General features: G+C 37.9%; 1 long non-coding RNA gene across 1 annotated transcript in view; it reads right to left on the bottom strand.

Moving 5' to 3' along the window:
• The window catches only part of LOC115286526, a 42,362-nt gene that overhangs the window by 9,495 nt on the left and 13,997 nt on the right, over positions 1 to 18,870 (bottom strand). The window contains exon 2 of the long non-coding RNA XR_003906108.1: positions 9,549 to 9,624. This is a non-coding gene — a long non-coding RNA (uncharacterized LOC115286526). The remainder of the gene's footprint in view (positions 1 to 9,548; positions 9,625 to 18,870) is intronic.

Below are 18,870 nucleotides of genomic sequence, written 5' to 3'. Positions count from 1 at the left end.
CAATTTAAAGTGAAAATTGCAGGGCACCTGGCTGGCTTGGTTGGTTGAGCTCCAACTGCAGCTAAGATCATGGTCTTGTGGCCCATGAGATCAAGCCCTGCAATGGGCTCTGTGCTGACAGCTCAGAGCCTAGAGCCTGCTTTGGATTCTGTGCCTCTACTTCTCCCCTGCTCATGCTCGCTCTCTCTCTCTTTCTCTTTCTCTCTTTCTCTCTCTTTCTCATTCTCATTCTCAAAAATAAATAAACATTTAAAACTGTTTTAGTTTAAAGTGAAACTCCCATTATATTACTTTACTTCTCATTATATTTAAGATAAAGTATAAGCACAATTTAAATCATATGCTTTGAGACTTTATGTCTCAAATAAACTTATTTTTTTATAGAACATTATAACTTGCTAATATATTTCTTATGGGTAGTTTTAATTTTTGTTTTGGTTTTATTAGTTTGTCTGTTTATCCACCCCTACTAGACTCAAGGCTGCATGAAGCAGGGGCCATGTCTCCTTATACACATGATCTCATTTAATCTTCAAAATAACCTATTTTATTTATTATCTCTATTTTACAGATGAGGAAAATGGCTTAGGGAAGATGAGTGTCTTTCCTGAGGATACACATCTGATATAATGAAAAACTTGATTTAAAACCAAGATCTATGGGAAGCTGAGGGCTATATAATTATATATGATGTTGTATCATCTCCCACAGGAGAACTAGGGAACATCCTCCTGTAAATTGTTAATGAGCTATAATCAACATGAAAAGAAGTCTCGAAAATGTTAATGTCAAACACTGTTGATTGAATAATTGGAAGGGAAGTAGGGTAAGAAACTGTTTGCTCCACTTTGAAGGTGGGGAGGGTGGTGCACACAATATTTTTATGTATAAAAACTTCAAGTGTTAAGAGTTTTCAAGAAAGATGACCCAAATCCCAATTCCTCTACTTCAATTTCCTACTATGTAGTTTTAAGATTTAAGAATTAAATGAGGCTATAGGTATGATGTATTTAGCTTAGTCTTATATTCAAATAATACTTACTGGGATATTAATCAGTCTCTTTTTTAGCACAGCCACACCATCACATAGTGAAAGAAGAGACACTGGAGAATGTGCTGTCACTTTTAAGTCTGAGGATGCTCATTGTCAAGTACTAGTGAATATGGAGTAATTCCAGTCAAGCAAAATGGAATCCCCCAAGGTTCAGGAATTGGTATGAGCTTCAAATCCCTGTACTTGATGATGAGGCCCTCTAGAACCTATGGAGAACTTTACAGATGAATTCAGATCATGATTCTTTCAAGCCCTGGCCTTATCTTCCCTATTTTATTCTGTATACCTAAATCTCTCCTTTAGTATCCTTCAAGGACTGCCTAGTGCCCTTCTCTCACCCATGTTCCTCAGGACTGTAGTTCTGATCCTTACATCCTTAGTCCCCTCCTTTGGGCTCGTTCTCCCAGGGCTGTTGGACTGGACTGAGTAAATCATCTCAGGGAATATTGAATTTCCTATTGTTATGCTCTGTGGTCCCATGGTCCCTCCCCTGGTTGTAGTGATCATGCTAGCAACCACCAGTTGTCCACAACCATGTTTTTGGATACCCTGTTCTAATACTCTATGCCTCCTCCTTCTCTATCTGCAAAATCAGGGTAGGTTCTGTTGTTCGCCATTCTACTATGTGTGGAAGTAGTATGAAATCATGTTCAATCCCTTTGTTCCATAATGTAATGTAATTAACTTCTCTCTGCTATTAACCCCCATTAAAAGGTTAAAATTCTAAAGACCCAAGATATACACAATGGACACTTATAGAAGAAAATGCTTGGGGGTGGGAGAATTTCTAACATCACTCCAGAATAAAGCTAATATATTCAAAAGTAGTTAATTAATAATAACATAGTTTTTTAAGCACAAGAAACTGTCATTGCTTTAGAACTGATATTAAAGTTGAACTAATTATGAATTATAATCATTAAAAATACTTTGGGGAATAGTTTCAAAATGCTCATATATATTACTGGCTTTAGGGAAAAACAAGAAAGGGAATCAAATTCAGGAGCCTTCCTAATTTTTCTGTCAGTGGTATTCTCTTTTTTCTTTTTTTAAATTTCTTTTTATTTTTTTAAATCTTTTTTATCTCTAATTTCTGATGACCCTGCTCCCATTCCCAAATGTCACTTTCCTCATGATGCTTATAATCACCATGCAAAAGAGATGCTTTTCCAGTCCATTGTCTGTATCCATCACAATTCATTACCCTTGTCACAGATCTTTCCTTCCCTGGCCACACCACTTCTTGCTGACTGCTCTTTCCTAGCCCCTTGCTCTAACTCCTGTTAAATTTTCTTTCAATGACTACTGTCATATAGCATTATGAATGGGGGCAGGGCTTAAACTCTGCATACCCATGGAATCCTAGCATACTTTCCCAATAAACGCAGGTGTATTTATTTCATCTTTTGATGTTGTCAGATTAGCAGCTTGTCTTCTTTGTAATTATTTGTGAAAACAAATGACTATAAAACAAATAAGACTTATTAGAAAAAGGGGAATGAATCTGAGTCCAAGACCCTTCTCCATTGACATGCAAAGATATTAAAATAAGTCAATGAACTGGCAAGGGTCTGGCTCAAGGCAGATTCTAACTAGAGCAATAAGACCCCTGAGAGGGAACATAGCATCGAAAATAGAAGTAGTTTGGAAGCATAAAGAGTATGTCTTCAAAGCTACGGGTGAGTTGAGACTTCTGGTTTTCTCCGCATACACCATTGAGAATTCAATTACTACTAGCACAATTAATTTTGGTAATATGAGTGTACTTTATGGGCCATGGCAGAGTGAGTGGCTCTGAATTGAAAGAGATTTTACCATTCATGAATCTATTGTTGCTGGGACAAATCAACTGATGTTTGTGGCAGGAAGGGATACAGAGCCATCAGTGGTAGATTTCTAGGTCCACTAGTGGTGTCATGGAGGTCCCAGAAAGTGTGGCAGTATGATGTCTGTCCTCAAGGAGGGCATCAGTTTCTGCTCCTCCAGCAGGAAGCAGCCTGGGAGAATGGTAGGAAATGGTTCGTGAACATTACATACTCTCCTAGACAGCTTCAGAGATATTTAGAGAGAGAAACACCTGGAGATACTAGGAAGTTTTATAATAAGATCGATAGACAACCAGATAGCCAGCCCAGGGGTCAAAAATCATGCCAATGATTACCCTGATTGGCCACTACAATATTGGAAAACAATTGAATTTGAAGGATGTGGCAGGCATCATCAACTGCCTCAAGCCCCAACTCTCCTTTCTCTTATTCCTGTTTTTCACATATTCACAGGTAAATTCCTGCCCCACCCTTTTTGGAAGAAGACACTAAGTCTTAGTAATTGCACTCCCCATCACATCCCACCACAACTGGTGCATAATGGGCACTCAGTAAGTGCTAATGGGAAAGAAAAGCAAAACTTTCTTGCTGTTTTGGCCCTAACTAGGGCCTATGTTCAAAAGAGTTAGATAATATCTCTAAAGTGTTCTCATTTTCACAAAAGATTTCAGCACTGGAAACCCCTCAATGCTTCCTCTAAAACAAGTCTTTAAGGACACAGCTCTTATAAGGCACATAACACTGGAGACTGAAATAGTTCAAATGCTTTCCCTGAGTTCTGCATTGGACCTTGGGAATACCAGAACAGAGGGTGGGAGGACAGGAAGCAGGATTTAATTCTGTCCAGTTTTACCAAGGAAGAATGATTGCTACTGCTCCCCCAGCAAGCACTGGCAATCCTAGTCAAATCACACATCATCTTCCTCTCATTCTTTATACAGTCACAGTGAGGCTGAAAAGTCTCTCAAAACACAAAATTGCTCTGCCAGCCTCTTTAGCATTAACATAGAAGACAAACTCCCTTCCAGCATACATTTGAAAGTAGGGAATTTTACTTAACCCAAATAAACTTAGTGCATCTCATTATAAAATATAAATAAATAAAAGGGAGAGAGAGAAAGAAAATGTACCACCTAGGAATATGAATACATTTTTACAATTGCTTTGAGATTCAGAGTGTGAATTTTTTAATACTTAATATCCTAAGTTGTTTTCTTCATTTCCACAGAAATAACTCTGCAAGTTCAGAGTTTATTTTTTAAACTACTTTTTTTTCTGAATCAGTGAGAAAAAAAATTACCATATCTTTCAGCTGTATAAAATAGTTTTACAGTTTAGCACTTGAAGAACAACCCCCATCAATCACTAGCAGTAACTGAGGCACTTTATGCATCCAACAACTTAAGTTTAAATTGAAACATCACTGATTGGCAACAAAACAATTTTTGCCTTTCTAGTTTCTGCACGTCTTCTTATCAATAGATGTTAAGTCTAAGGTAAAGTCAATCTTGTGGCTTTACTTAAAATATTTCTAGGACCTAGGGGTAAATGCTGGGAAAATCCTGTCCAATTATTAAGAAGCATGTTATAACCATATATGTTTTCTTGCAAACACTTCCTGTCTGAGGAAAACTCCTTAAGGACATTATTATCTTTCTAACACCATTGCAAGAAGAAATATTTAGCAGTCTGATTAAATATAGGTTGAATCTTCTAAGTAATAAAAGCACATTTGGAAGCAAATAAAACTGTTTATTCCTTGCAAGTTGGCAGTGTATTAACATCCAAACTAATTATATTGTCTGCCCTCCCAACTCCCCCAAAAAAGAAAAGTCAATGTTCTTCTATACTTCCATACTATTTTCTACTAAAACATTTCATTTCTGTCCAGTAGCTAGAGAGTTATTTTTGTGGGAAAACATTCTGGGACAGCATTCCAGAACTTTGTTGTTAACAGACACATATCTGTAGCATAATAAAAGAGTAATTCTAAATGAAGAAATTTAAATTTCAATATAATACATTTTTTATATAATTTGTTATATTGTATATGCATATAATATATTTATAATATGTGTGTACATATTTATTAACACATTTCAAATCTCCTCGTAAAATGAAAGGGATAATATTTTTAGGCCCTTTTCTATGGCCATTGAACAATTTCTATTTCTCTTACTGAGAGAACAGCCGATTTCACACTGGAGAAATAGGATAAAGAAAGAAGAGGCCTAAATAGCCGATTTGCTATCTGCTTATTCACTCATTCAACAAATATTTTTTAAGCATCTTCTCTGTGTCAGTCATTGTGTTAGATGCCGACATAATGTAGTGTATAAAACTTATAATCTAAGGAATCATTTGAGATTCTAGGAAGCTAAATGGGAACACGGGAAGGCCATTCATTCCCTCCAACTCCTGCTAGATATGACTTTGAGAAAGATTCTTAGACACATGGAATGAGTCCGACTTCCTCTCTCTCTGTGACTCATTCAATATAATGAACTTCCTAATTCCTTTCCAAAAAAGTGAACCAGGGATAAACTAAAATGAAACCATGATCAAAGTGTGGAGGTCCTTGAGGATGCCTGGGTGACTCGGTTGGTTAAACGTCCAACTTTGGCTTAGGTCATGATTTTGCAGTTCCTGAGTAAGCCTCTCATGGGGCTCTTTGCTGACAACTCAGAGCCTGGAACCTACTTCAGATTCTGTGTCACCCTCTCTCTCTCTGCTCCTCCCCCACATGCACTCTGTCTCTGTCTCTCTCTCAAAAATAAACATTAAAAAAAAAATGTTTTTAAAGTGTGGAGTTCCTTGTAGGTGTATTTTCATTAGAATTTGTAATAAATTATAGAAGTGGTGTTAAAAAATTAAATCCTCAATTTTTTATGCTAGCGAGTCCTCATTAGCATATATTGACTATTATTATTTATTAGAATATTAATAATTTATTAGATTTTTAATTAACCATAAAATCACTTTACACAATTAAGTCTAATTAATACAGAGGGATTTCAGATAAAAATGTTCTAAAATACATCTCCATTTTTTTATTAAGGAAATAGCACAATTTGAGGTTGTTACACAGCCCTTAAGCACAATTCAATTATTGGACAAGGAGGGTGATTTGCATAATCACATTTTCATGGTTTAGGCAGAAGGTCACTTGGGGCTTAGGATATGATGTACCTCAAAGGGTAAGCAAGCTTTAAGGTAAGAAATCTCAGGGTTCCTAGAATGACAACTCCTTGTTAGTCTGGGAGAAGCTCCATAGGTAATTCCAAAGTTCCTTCCCCGTTCCATGTCCTCAAGTTGGGAATTGCTCCAACGGCCTCTAAGTTCCTTAAGAACAGAATGATGCCTCATTCATCTCTACATGCAAGTGTCCATAATAATATCAGACATAAAGTATTACAGACTCTGTGTTTGTGTCCCCACAAAATCCATATGTTGAACCCCTAACCCCATTGCAGCTGTATTTGGAGTAAGGAAATAATTAAAGTTAGATGAGATCATAAAGGTAGGGCCCTGACCCAATAGGATTAGTGTCTTTATAAGAAGAAACACCTGAGAACTCGGATGCACTCTCTCTCTCTCTCTCTCTCTCTCTCTCTCTCTCTCTCTCTCTCTCTCCACTTACCAAAGAAAGAACATATGAGTACATAGTGAGAAGGTGACCATTTGCAAACCAAGAAGAGAGCTTTCATGAGAAATTGAATCAGTGAACATGTTGATCTTGGAATTTCCAGCCTCCACAAATCTAACAAGATAAGTTTCTTTAAGCCACTCAGTCTAAGGCATTTTGTTATGGCAGCCTGAGCAGATGAATACAAAAAGAATCACTATGATTAGTTGTCAAATAAACAAATTTCTTCAAAATATTCCAGGATTTCTTGTTCAAACAGTTTTTGAACACCTGCTGTGTCAGATACTATGGCAGTCAAAGTTTTATGAAATGAAAAAGAACTGCAGTTATGCTCTGCATCTATAAAATGGGAGAAATATTATTACGTTTTTAGGGTTCCGAGGAATAAATGATATAACAAGACCTTAGCTCAGTGCTTACACAACAGAATCACCCCATCATTGATTATCATTATGTCTCAGAGTGACATGCCACAAATGAAAACTATAGACTTTTTTCTCTTTTTGTTGACAAAGATGGCAGGAAAGTACTCACCCCACCTGCCATTTTCATGGGTCTATTCCAATAGGGTTGGAAGTTGGGTAAGGCAAGAAGAGATCTATACCCAAAACTTAGGCTCAGGGAAGCACAACTCTGTAACCTGTGTGACACAGAGAATGAGTACCTCCTTAAATTTTGTACTCTAGTTGCCTCCTTACCTCTCAGCCTTTTGCGGGGAATCTCCTTTTTGAGGATGAAACATCTTATAACTACTAGAAGTACCCTTCTATAGGAGTGTGGGAAGTTATTGTCATTTTGTGAGGAAAATAGGGGTAATAAGACCATTTGGATTTTGAACATTCAGGGTGAAGCTGATTATATTGGGTTGAATAGTGAGTCCCCAACATTCATGTTCACCCAGGAACCTCTGAATGTGGCCTTATTTGGAAAGGAGATCTTTGTAGATGTAATCAAGTTAAGATGAGGTCACAATGAATTAAGACAGGCCCTAAACCCAGTATGAGGAGACTTAGGAAATTTGGACACAGAAACACAGATACAGAGGGGAGAAAGATAGAAGCAGAGATTAGAGTGGTATATCTATAAGCCAAGGATTGCTGTCAACTATCAGAAATTACTGAAAGCAAGAAAGGATTCTTCTCTAGAGTCTTAGAAGGGAGCATGGCCCTGCTGCCACCTTGATTTCAGACTTCTAACCTCCACAACTGTGAGAGGATAAATTTCTCTTATTTTAAGCCATCCAGTTCATGCACATTTGTTACAGCGGCTCTGAGAATCGAATACACTACTCAATCACTAGATGTAAATCCCTGGGAAGAGAAGGAAGGGAATAGTCTAAATCTGTGAGGTGTAGAACAGATCAGTCATGACCTGGTGTCAGTGGGAACTCATTTCTCAGGGAGAAGGCTATCCATGTGAATGGAAAAACTGAGCACTAGCATCCAACCCTGGGAGCCAAGAGTGGGGCAGCTGTGACTAAGCTTAGCACTGGTTCTGGTGCTGTCACCCTTCTTCAAAAACACATGGAAGTCCCTGGAGGAGTCTCATTGTCATTATCAGGGGAGTGGAAGAGCATGTTCTGACATCTCTATAGGGCCAGTGCCTATGAGGAACAAGTACCACCAAGGGCCAATAGAAACAGCAGTTGTCTCTCCATGTGAGTAGAGCAGCTGGACTGGCCATCCTCTCTTCTTTGCACTGACTACATTCTCAGAGGTCTGGACAGTTTGAAGGTGGGGAGAACCAACATAAACTTGAAACATGAGGGGTGCCTGGGTGGCTCAGTCACTTAAGCATTTGACTTCGACTCTGGTCATGATCTCACAGTTTGTGAGTTTGAGCCCCACATCAGACTCTCTGCTGACAGCTCAGAGCCTGAAGCCTGCTTTGGATTCTGTGTTCCCCCTCTCTCTCTACCCAACCTTTGCTCGTACTCTGTCTCTCTTTGTCTTTCAAAAATAAATAAACATTAAAAAATTGAAAATAAATTTAAACTTGAAACATGAGAAGGAGGAATCATGGAAGCTTTTACAGAAATGTGACACCCAAACTGAAGAACAAATAGGAGTTAGCCAATAGAAGCATGGATGAGGGAGCATTTCAGGTAGAGTGGCCAGCTAAATTGAGGGTCTTGTTTTTGTCTTTGTGTGTGTGTGTGTCACTGGGTTTTAGGTGGGTGGTAATTTTACAATTTTGGTTTTAACAAGTTTCTATTTATATGTATAGATTTATTCTATAGGCTAATATTAATTATGAATAAATATTTAGAAACCTTAATTCAGATGCACTGATTTTGGTTTAATAACCCCTCCCCTCCCACACACACACACTCAATGAGGGAGTTGAATTGATAGAAAGATGGCACATTGAACATCTGAAAAGAATTGACACAGACCAAAGCAAAGTCTACATGTCGTTTGAAGGTATGAGATGGAAGTAAATGCCTCTTTGTGGCAAGCCAGAGAAGTGGTGGAGTTTGTAGGAGTGGAGGGAAAACATCAGATCATAAAACCAAGACCACAATGGAGGAAACTGGAACTCCAAACACATTTCCAAGCATAAGTGGTTATTGGTTTTGTTGTACTATTATGCCACGCTACAAATGCATTGAGAGTTGAATAGATGTTAGAGGGGTAGCCTAGGTATTATGTCAGTATTTTTAATAATGTTTCTATGGGTTGGGTGATGGATATTAAGGAGGGCACTTGTGATGAACACTGGGTGTTGTATGTAAGTCATGAATCACTGGACTCTACACCTGAAACTAATGTTACACTGTATGTTAACTGACTGGAATTTAAATAAAAACTTGGGGGAAAAAAAAAGCTTCTGTGCACTGTTACACTCCTAAATACCAAACAGCCAATTTACAAGGAAGCCCAATACATTTCTAAAAGGCATACTAGCTATAGTAGTGACTTGCCACACCCAGAAATAGCCTTGAAACTTGGGAGGGAACAGAATTCAGCATAAATTAACCTTTGCAATCATTATTTTCTGAATTGCTGATAAGTCAACTCACCACTTTTCTTTAATGTGCACATGCTTCTTTTTAGTGAGATATCCAGACTGCCACAATAGATCTCGATAGAACTGATCTAGAGGTCACAACCAAAGTAGAGTTAGAAACACATCTGTACCAACTCCTTGCACTGATCTGTTAATAGAGCTGGAAGGAAATTAGGCAGATCACCTCTTCTAAACCCCTAATCACAACCTGGTGATCCCCAGAAAATCTCCAGAGACAACTGTATTTTCATAGGAAAACCACCCCTCTTGGTTTTAGCAAGAGGAAGGATGAAAGCCTGTGGTCCTAATGCAATGGAGATTGAATAAGGGTGACAGCGGCCTTCCTTGAATTCTCTTCCTATCCATGAATTAAATTCTCTTAGAGATGAGATTGTCATCACCATGCAGCTCGGGGAAAGGACATGACTGATTGAGTTCATATTACAATACCTGGTACTTCTCCTGCCTCAGGGAAGAAAACATAAAACAAAGATGCCTGTACCATGAAATACTCAAAAATGTTCTTCAGAATTCAAGGACTTAAATTATTCATTGACTGGGGCATTTCTTTTTTTGAAGGAGAATAAAAGGGGGGGATACCCTAATCTTTCTGTCACAAAATAAAATATCGGTACTAATGTTCAAATTCACCCTCAAAACACAGTATAATCATCCCATATTATAACCAATTTCATAAAAAGTGAAAGTGTATGCAAAATAAGATAAACAAAAGGAAAAGAAAGCAACTGGGTGCAAGAAAACAGCTCACAGCAAATGACATTTAGAATGAAAGATATTTTGTTCTATACTTAAATAGACCAAGAGCAGGAATGCACTGGAGACATTTGATAATCAATATAACATTACCCCGAGGGCGCCATATACAACTATAATCTTAAAAACAAAACTCAAGGAAATGGAACATTTAAATTAGAAGGACTTTTAACAACAACAACAACAAAAAATGGCAAGAAGGGGAAAAAAAGTCTTAATGTCCTTTCATATCAGGGAATTCTTAACTCAAGGCTTATTTTTCACAGCCAGTTTTTGCCAAGCAACATGAAGAGAGAAAAAATATCTTTGGTCTTTCCTGTCACTGTAGCCTTCATAATCACCACAATTCAACATGACACCATGACTTGTAAGAAATTCTCCCCGGCATCCATTTAAGTGGACACTAATTGGAAAGTTCAGCGAACAGAAAAAGGCTGTGAACAATATATATTTCAACATGCTGTACCCAGTCCTGACCTTAAATGACAAGGAGGGAGAAAAAATGATTCAACACAGCCTCCACATTCAGCTCTGTGTTGCGAAACTGTGATGTGAACTAGCTCTAGGAAAAATGCCCTGGGCTGGGGGTGAGATGGTAATCAAACCTGGAAGCTGCATGAACAGCAATCTGCTCCAAACACACAGTCCTATAAGGGAGCATCTGGGTGCCCAGGACCAAAGTCAGGAACTCCCCCAGGAGAGCAGACAAATGGAAGATATTCCTGAAAACATAAGCTCAGAGTCGTGCCATTGCCATTTTCTAGCTGCATCACCTTGGGCAAAGAGCTTCACCTTTCAAATTTGTCATCTGTAGAATGGGGGGAATACTAACCATATCATGAGGTGTCATTATGAGGAATAACTTAGATGATGTAAATATAGTACAGCACCTACCACATAGTAAGTGCTACCTTAATAATAGTCGGCATGTACTAAGGGCTTGCAACATGTCATTGAAAATTTTTTTCTTCAAAATAACCATATGAGCTAGATATTATGATTATCCCCATTTTGTGGAAGAAAACACTGAGGCATGGAAAGGATAAGTAACTTGCTTAGGGTCATACAGCTGTTTAGTGGTAAACTGCCACTTAAACCTTGACAGTGTGATTCCAGTCTACATATACTATTTCTCATTTGGTTTTACTGAATGAATCAATTTTATTCTTGAAGATTTGATAATCTAATTGGGAAGTGATAGGCAGAAGCATTGTAACCATAGAACACGATAATATATAATCAGTAGCTACTGAACCCTACAAACAAGAAATGGAGACAGAGAGGGTTATAAAAAGCAGTATCAGAGTTTCCTTAGCACCAAGGCAGGAAATACCTGACAGCTTACAGAAGACCCCAAGCAATTTGGGGTTCTGACTTTTGGTAGTCTCACTGTTCTGCTAATTCTCCTTCCTGGCTAGAGTTCGGGAGAACTCACTTTTATTTTATACTCCAGGTCCCAAGGGTCCCAACTGGACAGGGTTCTCTGTCTAGATCTGTACTTCGCTTCTAAACTTACCTTGGAAGTTGCAGTTCCATGATTCTAAGAGATATCGAAAAGCTATGCCTCAGAAGGGTTAAGCCCTCATGGTTTGGGGACAAAGGGTAAGAAACTCAATATTCATATATGCACAGAACTTTTAATTTACACTACTTCATCCATGCAAAAATCCTTCACAAGTGAGAGAACTCAGGTCCTAATATATAAATTGCACAAAGTCACAGTATGTATCAGAACCAGGATTTAAACCCAAACCTTTCTTGCTGCTTACTTAGCATCCTTTTTCTCATGGTCCCTTACAGCTATATAATGTGCAAATCTACCCTCAAAATTATGCCTTAACCTGAAGTTGATCTGGGGAATTCCAAGAATTTTAGAAGACTGTTGACAAGGAATTGCCTGGTTGTCGGAGCCTTTAGCACCCTGGTTTCTAGATCTTGTGACCCAGTAAAGACGACTCCTGAAGACTATGAAATCTATTGTTTCCAGCATTCTTTGTGAGCACTTTTTTCTGTTCATGGATTCTATGTCATAGTCATTAGATTCAGCTTATTATCCAGGCCCGATCAAATATAGGACCCATTTCCCTCAACACACTGATTAACTCAAAGATAGGCACATGATTCAAGGGAAACTAAGCAGAACCCTTTATTGGATTTGCTGCAAGAGTACTGGGGGAGAAAAGTTCCCTATCAAGTGAGATTTATAAATGAGAAGAACTGAATCTGGGGTCTTCAGTGTATCTTCCAAGTCTTCAGTATCTACATTCCATGCCATGGGTCAAACCCTATTTTCGGAATGCAGGCAAGACAGAACAAGAGGAAATGAGGACAGAGCTGGGCTTTAAAAGAAGTCAGACTCCAGTACCTTTGCTCTTTCCCACAAATTCTTTTCCACAGTAGGTTGCCTAGGAAAGGATGTTTGGCAACAATATTACAAACAGAATAAGCAAAGAAAGAATTTTTTAACCAAACTTAAAAGTCAATGTTGGTTGAAGGAGAGATGTAATCTAAAGAGAGCAGGCTGTTGAGGCTCCCTACACTTGCCTTCTATATGAACCCCATATCAGCACATGGTGAAACAATCTTCCCTTCCCCCCAAAACCTGCAAAGGCTTCATGACTCATGTAGGCTTTAATCATGGTTTTTTGAGGAGAAGGGACAAAGGGTTAGATGGCACCTCAGACAACAGAGGTTTCGAAAATCCACTTTAAACAATAAAGTTTTTCTCTTTCCCTCCTCAAAAAAAATTCTTTCCAGAACATATATATCTCCTCTTCCTTCTCCTACTCTCTGATCCCAACCATGAGCCCTAGTTCTTTGTCTCATATGCCTCTTACAATCCATTCCCTCACCAAAACAAAAACTGAGAAGTATCAATGGGAAAATAATAATAATAATAATAATAATAATAATAATAATAAAGCCAAGACTAAGCAAGAGAATGAAGAGACCTTCCAATCACCCTTCCAAAAGCAAGTCATAGATGTAATATTTTTAAGCATGTACCGATTTTTGTTCTTGTCCATGAGCAGGACAGCCTAGAGCTTACACACTAGAAGGAGGACACAAATATTAAATAAGTAAACAAAATTATCAATCAAATCATTTCAGGTAGAGGTAAGTGCTAGGAGGGGAAAAGTTTGGTACTATGTTAACAATGACCAGAACTGGTGAGAGAGAGCGACTTTATATTTTCTGGTAGGCAAAGGCTTCTTCAAGGAGGGGACTGCTGATCTGTATCCTAACAGGAAGGTTAATAACCATGCAAAGATGTGCATTCTATCAAGAGAAATTAGGCAAATTTAAAAGCCATGAATCAGCCCTAAGAGAGCCAGGGAGGCTGGTGTGAAGTGAGTGAATAGAAGAAAGAGATAAGGATGGATAGGTATGTGGGCAGGACCTCCTGGTTCAGAGTAAAAAAAAAAAAAAATCTGGATTTTATTCTCCATAGAGTGAGAAGCTGCTGTTGAAACTGAGCAGGAGTCACTGACATTTTATAAAGGGTATGCTGACTACTATTTGGAGAATGACTGTAGGGAATCATGGAGGGATGGTGAATGGAAGCTCCCCATACCTGGAGCCCTAGGATGTTTGGCATTGACTTTCATCTTGCTCTATAGCATTCAGCTGGTTTATTAGATTAGGCACCTGGGTACCATGAGGTTTGTTTTAGAGTAATCAGTCTGTTGGAAAGTGGAAGCATTTGTGAGACTGAGGCAACCAACCCTGCTTTGAGGAGATGAGAAAGAGGTGAAAGATGAATCTCAGGTTTTGAGATGGGTCAGTATTGAGGGAGAATTAGTTGAGGGCAGAGAGGGAAATAAAACGTAAGCAAGTTGGAGTTCAAACCAAAGTTTTTAAAACCGTGTTTTAGCCTAAGGGATTTTAACTTTATTTGTTCAACAGTGAAGAAGCCAGAAGAAATATTTATTTATTCACTTTGCTTTAATAAAACCCTTTATTGAAGGATGACTAACATGAATGGCTGAATTCATGGAAATGCCCCTCACTCAGAAGGGCCCATGCTTAGTTTATTGCCCTGCTGTCGAAATTTTTAATAATTTTATCTTTGAATTTGTGTTTTGTAAATGAAGTTCAGTGGTACAATGGAGCATGTGTAAGCAAAGGAACTTGACAAAATGTCTTTACTGTTTCTTTAAAAAAATTTTTTAATGTTTATTCATTTCTGATACAGAGTACAAGTTGGGGAGGGAAAGAGACAGATGGAGACACAAAATCTAAAGCAGGCTCTGAGTTGTCAGCACAGAGTCTGACACAGGGCTCAAACCCACAAACCATGAGATCATGACCTGATCCAAAGTCAGATGCTTAACGGACTGAGCTACACAAGCCCCCCTGCCTTTACTGTTTCTTAATGCCCCCATTGACACAGCGTTTGGGATGCCTCAAGACAATGGAATTCTTCTGGACCTACCATCCATAGAAGTTTAGGTAGATGCAAAGTAAGTACAAAGAAAGAATATTATGGAAACCAATGGTTTCCAAATTGTTGGTAGAATGTATATTTATTAAGAAGCATAATAAAATGTATTTATTATTCTACTATTGATGGGCATTGAGGTAGCTTTCCAGTTTGAGACTATTATAAATAGTGCTGCTATGAATATCCTTTAATGTACTTGTTTACCCATTTCTCTTGGGTATTTACCTACAAGTGGAATTGCTGAGTCAACTAAAGCACATACTCAGCTTTAGTTGATAACTACCAAACAGTCTTTCAAAGCATTTATATAAACTCTGCATTTCTGTCAGGGATTATAAAAGTTCTGTTTGTTCCACATCTCTCCCAGCACTGGTATCGTTTCAGTTGGTATGTAGTGACATTTCACTGAGGTTTTAGTTTGCAGTTCTTTAGCCTCTAATAAAATGTAACATTTCTTCAAGTGTATATTGGTCATTTATAAATGCTATTTTATTACCTGTTAAAGTTTTTTGCCCATTTTTCTACTTGGTTACTTGTTTTTTTTCTTATTGTTTTGTAGGACTTTGTCACATATGTTTACTACTTTGTTGTCAGATAGATGTGTTGCAAACATCTTCCATTCTGCTGTGTGTGTTTTTATTTCTTTATGTTTCTTAATTTTAGCACAATCTGGTTTATTAGTAATTTCCTTTTTAGTTAATTTTTCATATGCGTCTCTTGGTTCTTTTATATTCCACATTTAGCTCTATGCCCCATCTAAAATTGATTTTTTACAATGTGAGAGAGGGGTGAACATTTCTTTTTCCCCACATGGATATTCAATTGATCCAGCACCACTTATTGAAAAGGCCATCCTTCCCCACAGCACTGTAGCACTGTCTTTCTCATTAATCAAGGGACTACATAGTGTGAGTCCATTTCTAAACTCTCTATTATATCTGTACTTTGAAAAAGTTCTTTGATCATACCAGACTGACTGCTTTGCAATTTTTCCATCTATTCCAAGTCTATTTGTCTATCTTTAAAAAAAATTTTTAACAATTTTTTTTAATTTCCTTTTTTTAATGTTTATTTATTTTTGAGAGGCAGAGAGACAGAGAATGAGGAGAGGAAGGGCAGAGAGAGAAGGAGACACACTCTAAAGCAGGCTCCAGGCTCTCAGCTGTCAGCACAGAGCTCGACGTGGGGCTGGAACTCACAAATTGCGAGATCATGACCTGAGCCAAAGTTGGCTGCTTAACTGACTGAGCCACGCAGGTACCCCTAAAAAAATTTTTTAATGTTTATTTATTTTTGAGAGAGAGAGAGGCACAGAGTGTGAGTGGGGGAAGGGTAGAGAGAGAAAAGTAGAAGAACCTGAAGAAGGCTCCAGGCTCCAAACTGTCAGCACAGAGCCCAATGTGGGCCTTGAACTCACTAGCTGTGTGATCATGACCTGAGCTGAAGTAGGATGCCCAATGAACTGAGCCACCCAGGTGCCCCACCATGTCTATTTGTCTATCTTTGCCTAATAAGTACCACGTTGTCTGCATTGCATTTGAAATCTTGTAGTACATATTGATATCTAGTATTTTATGTACTCAACTTTCTTTTCATCTCTCAGATTGTCTGGCCTCTTCCTGGCTCTCTTCTAAAGCTTTTGATGAACAGACGAAATGATCCTGGTGCTATGTTGGGAATTTTGTTATTTCATAGCTATCTCTTGACTTAGAGGATAGGTAAGTAAGGACCAGAAAAAGGAAGTAAGAAGACCAATTTAGTTGAATGATTATAAAGGTGTACTACTTGAAATTAGAAATAAAAATAAAAAGACAGGTCTAAGGATATAACAAAAGAAGAATCAGGAGGATCCATGCTTGATTGGTTGTAGGAAGAAAATGTAAGATGTATTTTAAGGTGAGACGTTGAGGTAACTGAAACATTGAGAAAGTTATTGAAATAAGTAAGAGAAAATCAAGAGCTGCTTTGAGGAATGAGGGGAAGATAAATTCAACAGACAACAGGAGGAATCTCAAGTATTTAAAAAATCATATCTGCAAGTGTCCAACAGGCAGGTGGGAATGCAGATTGGAGGTTAAAAAGATCAAGACGGGAGATAGAGAACTGGATGATATATATATCGATATGTCATAGAGTAAGGATGCTTTCAAAGGGAGGATGCCTAAAGAGAAGGAGGGATTGTAGAAGACCAAGATAGAAAAAGAGACCAGAAGGAGGAAGAGACAGATAGAGAAAGAATAGAGAAAGGAGAGAAAAAGGAAAAGAGGAAAGAGAAAAAGTTTTGAATTTCAGTTAACAGAGGCTAGCCATATCTTTATTCTTGTGTCAAATCTGTGTATTTCTAAAGCATTCCACTAGAAAATTATCTTGATGGGACTTTCCTGTAGCAGAGACTTTTTACTGCTGTTTCTTTCCCAGCAAAAGATCTATAGACTGATGGGGGATCATTTTGGGGTCCCTGGACTTTCTATAAATATGTGTGCATTTGAAGTGACAACAAGTGGGTGGGTACTGATTCCTTACATTGCTAGGAAAAGGAATTAATGCATAGAATAATCAATTTGTGTATTGCACATTGCAATAAAATTATTAAAATAATGCCTTGCTTCCTAATTGCATTCAAGAATTCTTAGTACATTGCTTATCTTTTATTATACTTAGTCAAATTTTAGAATGTTGATGATTCACAAATAAAGAACTTTAAATGCTCCTGATGGCCTGTAGACAAGGCTAATTTATACCCTGGAAGCCAGAAGGAGTGTTAACCATATTCAGGTTGCACTTCAGTGGTTTGAAAGGTAATTGTTTTACAATCCCAGAATTTAAAAGGGACTTCCAAAAATAGAATAGACCATCAAATAGAAAGAGACAATAAAACATTTGTTTTCTTAAAATTCCCTTCCATTCTGTAATTTATCTAGCACTAGTCAAAGTACTTCTTATTAGATAGATAATAATCAAAGCCAACATTTTGGAGAAAGTTCTACCATCACTGATTAGAATTTTGTCCCAACTTTTTTTTCTTAAACAAAGTTGATAGAAAGTATAAAATGAAGAAAAAAAAAGGTTTTCTATTTTGATAGACCCTCAGTACAAATGTGAAGAACTGAACCACATTTAGCAGTTATGTATGTTCCCCCTTTATCTATCTGACCCTTCAGGGAAAAGAAGCCAAATGTGAAAAATGAAAGATTTTGAGTGGTTTATACTAAAAAGACATTCCTTAATTGGATATTGAGGGACAAATTTAAGTCAACAAAGAAGTCTCATGACAGCATTTTTCTTCTCTTCACACTTATTTTTTAAGTTTATTTATTTATTTTGAGAGAGGGGAGGAAGAGAGAGACGTAAAGAGAATCTCAAGCAGGTTCCATGCTGTCAGCACAGAGCCTGATAGGGGCTCAATCTCATGAACCATGAGATCATGACCTGAGTTGAAATCAAGAATCCATGCTTAACTGACTGAGCCACCCAGGCACCCCCTTCCCTCCTCACTTTTTAAAAAGATAACTTTGGGGGCACTTCAGTGGCTCAGTCAGTTAAGTGGCCAGCTTCAGCTCAGGTCATGATCCCACCACTCTTGGGATGGAGCCCTGTGTTGTGCTCTGTGTTGACAGCTCAGAGCTTGGAGCCTGTTTCCAATTGTGTCTCCCTCTCTCTGCCCCTCTCCTGCTAAGGTTCCGTCTTTTTCTCTCAAAAATAAATAAACATTAAAAAGTTTAAATAACAAAAAGGATAACTTTGTTAAGACTAGTGAGTAAACACACCAAGTTAACTTGCAATCACACACACACACACACACACACACACACACCACACACACACACACACACACACACACACACACACACACACAATAGTCCACTTGTCCAAAGGCACTCTTTCATGACTGGTAACTTTATTACTAGAACAATTATCTTGTGAAACAGTTATTATGATACTCAATAGCCAAATATTTCTAGAGAGTTTTCAGGGCCAGAAAATAAATTGGAGTGCAGCAATTAAAATTATAATGCAAAAACAAGACCAACTAATTTGGGCAAATAAGTCCAAAATTGTTTGTGCACTGAAATTTCCATAATTCCTCTGGCCTTAAGAAAGATTTTCACTCCTAAGA

This window comes from Suricata suricatta, chromosome 3 (assembly GCF_006229205.1).
Source record: "Suricata suricatta isolate VVHF042 chromosome 3, meerkat_22Aug2017_6uvM2_HiC, whole genome shotgun sequence".
In the NCBI taxonomy this organism is placed as follows: Eukaryota; Metazoa; Chordata; class Mammalia; order Carnivora; family Herpestidae; genus Suricata; species Suricata suricatta.
Note: the sequence above shows the minus strand (reverse complement) of the source record. Positions and strands in the feature narration are given on the sequence as shown.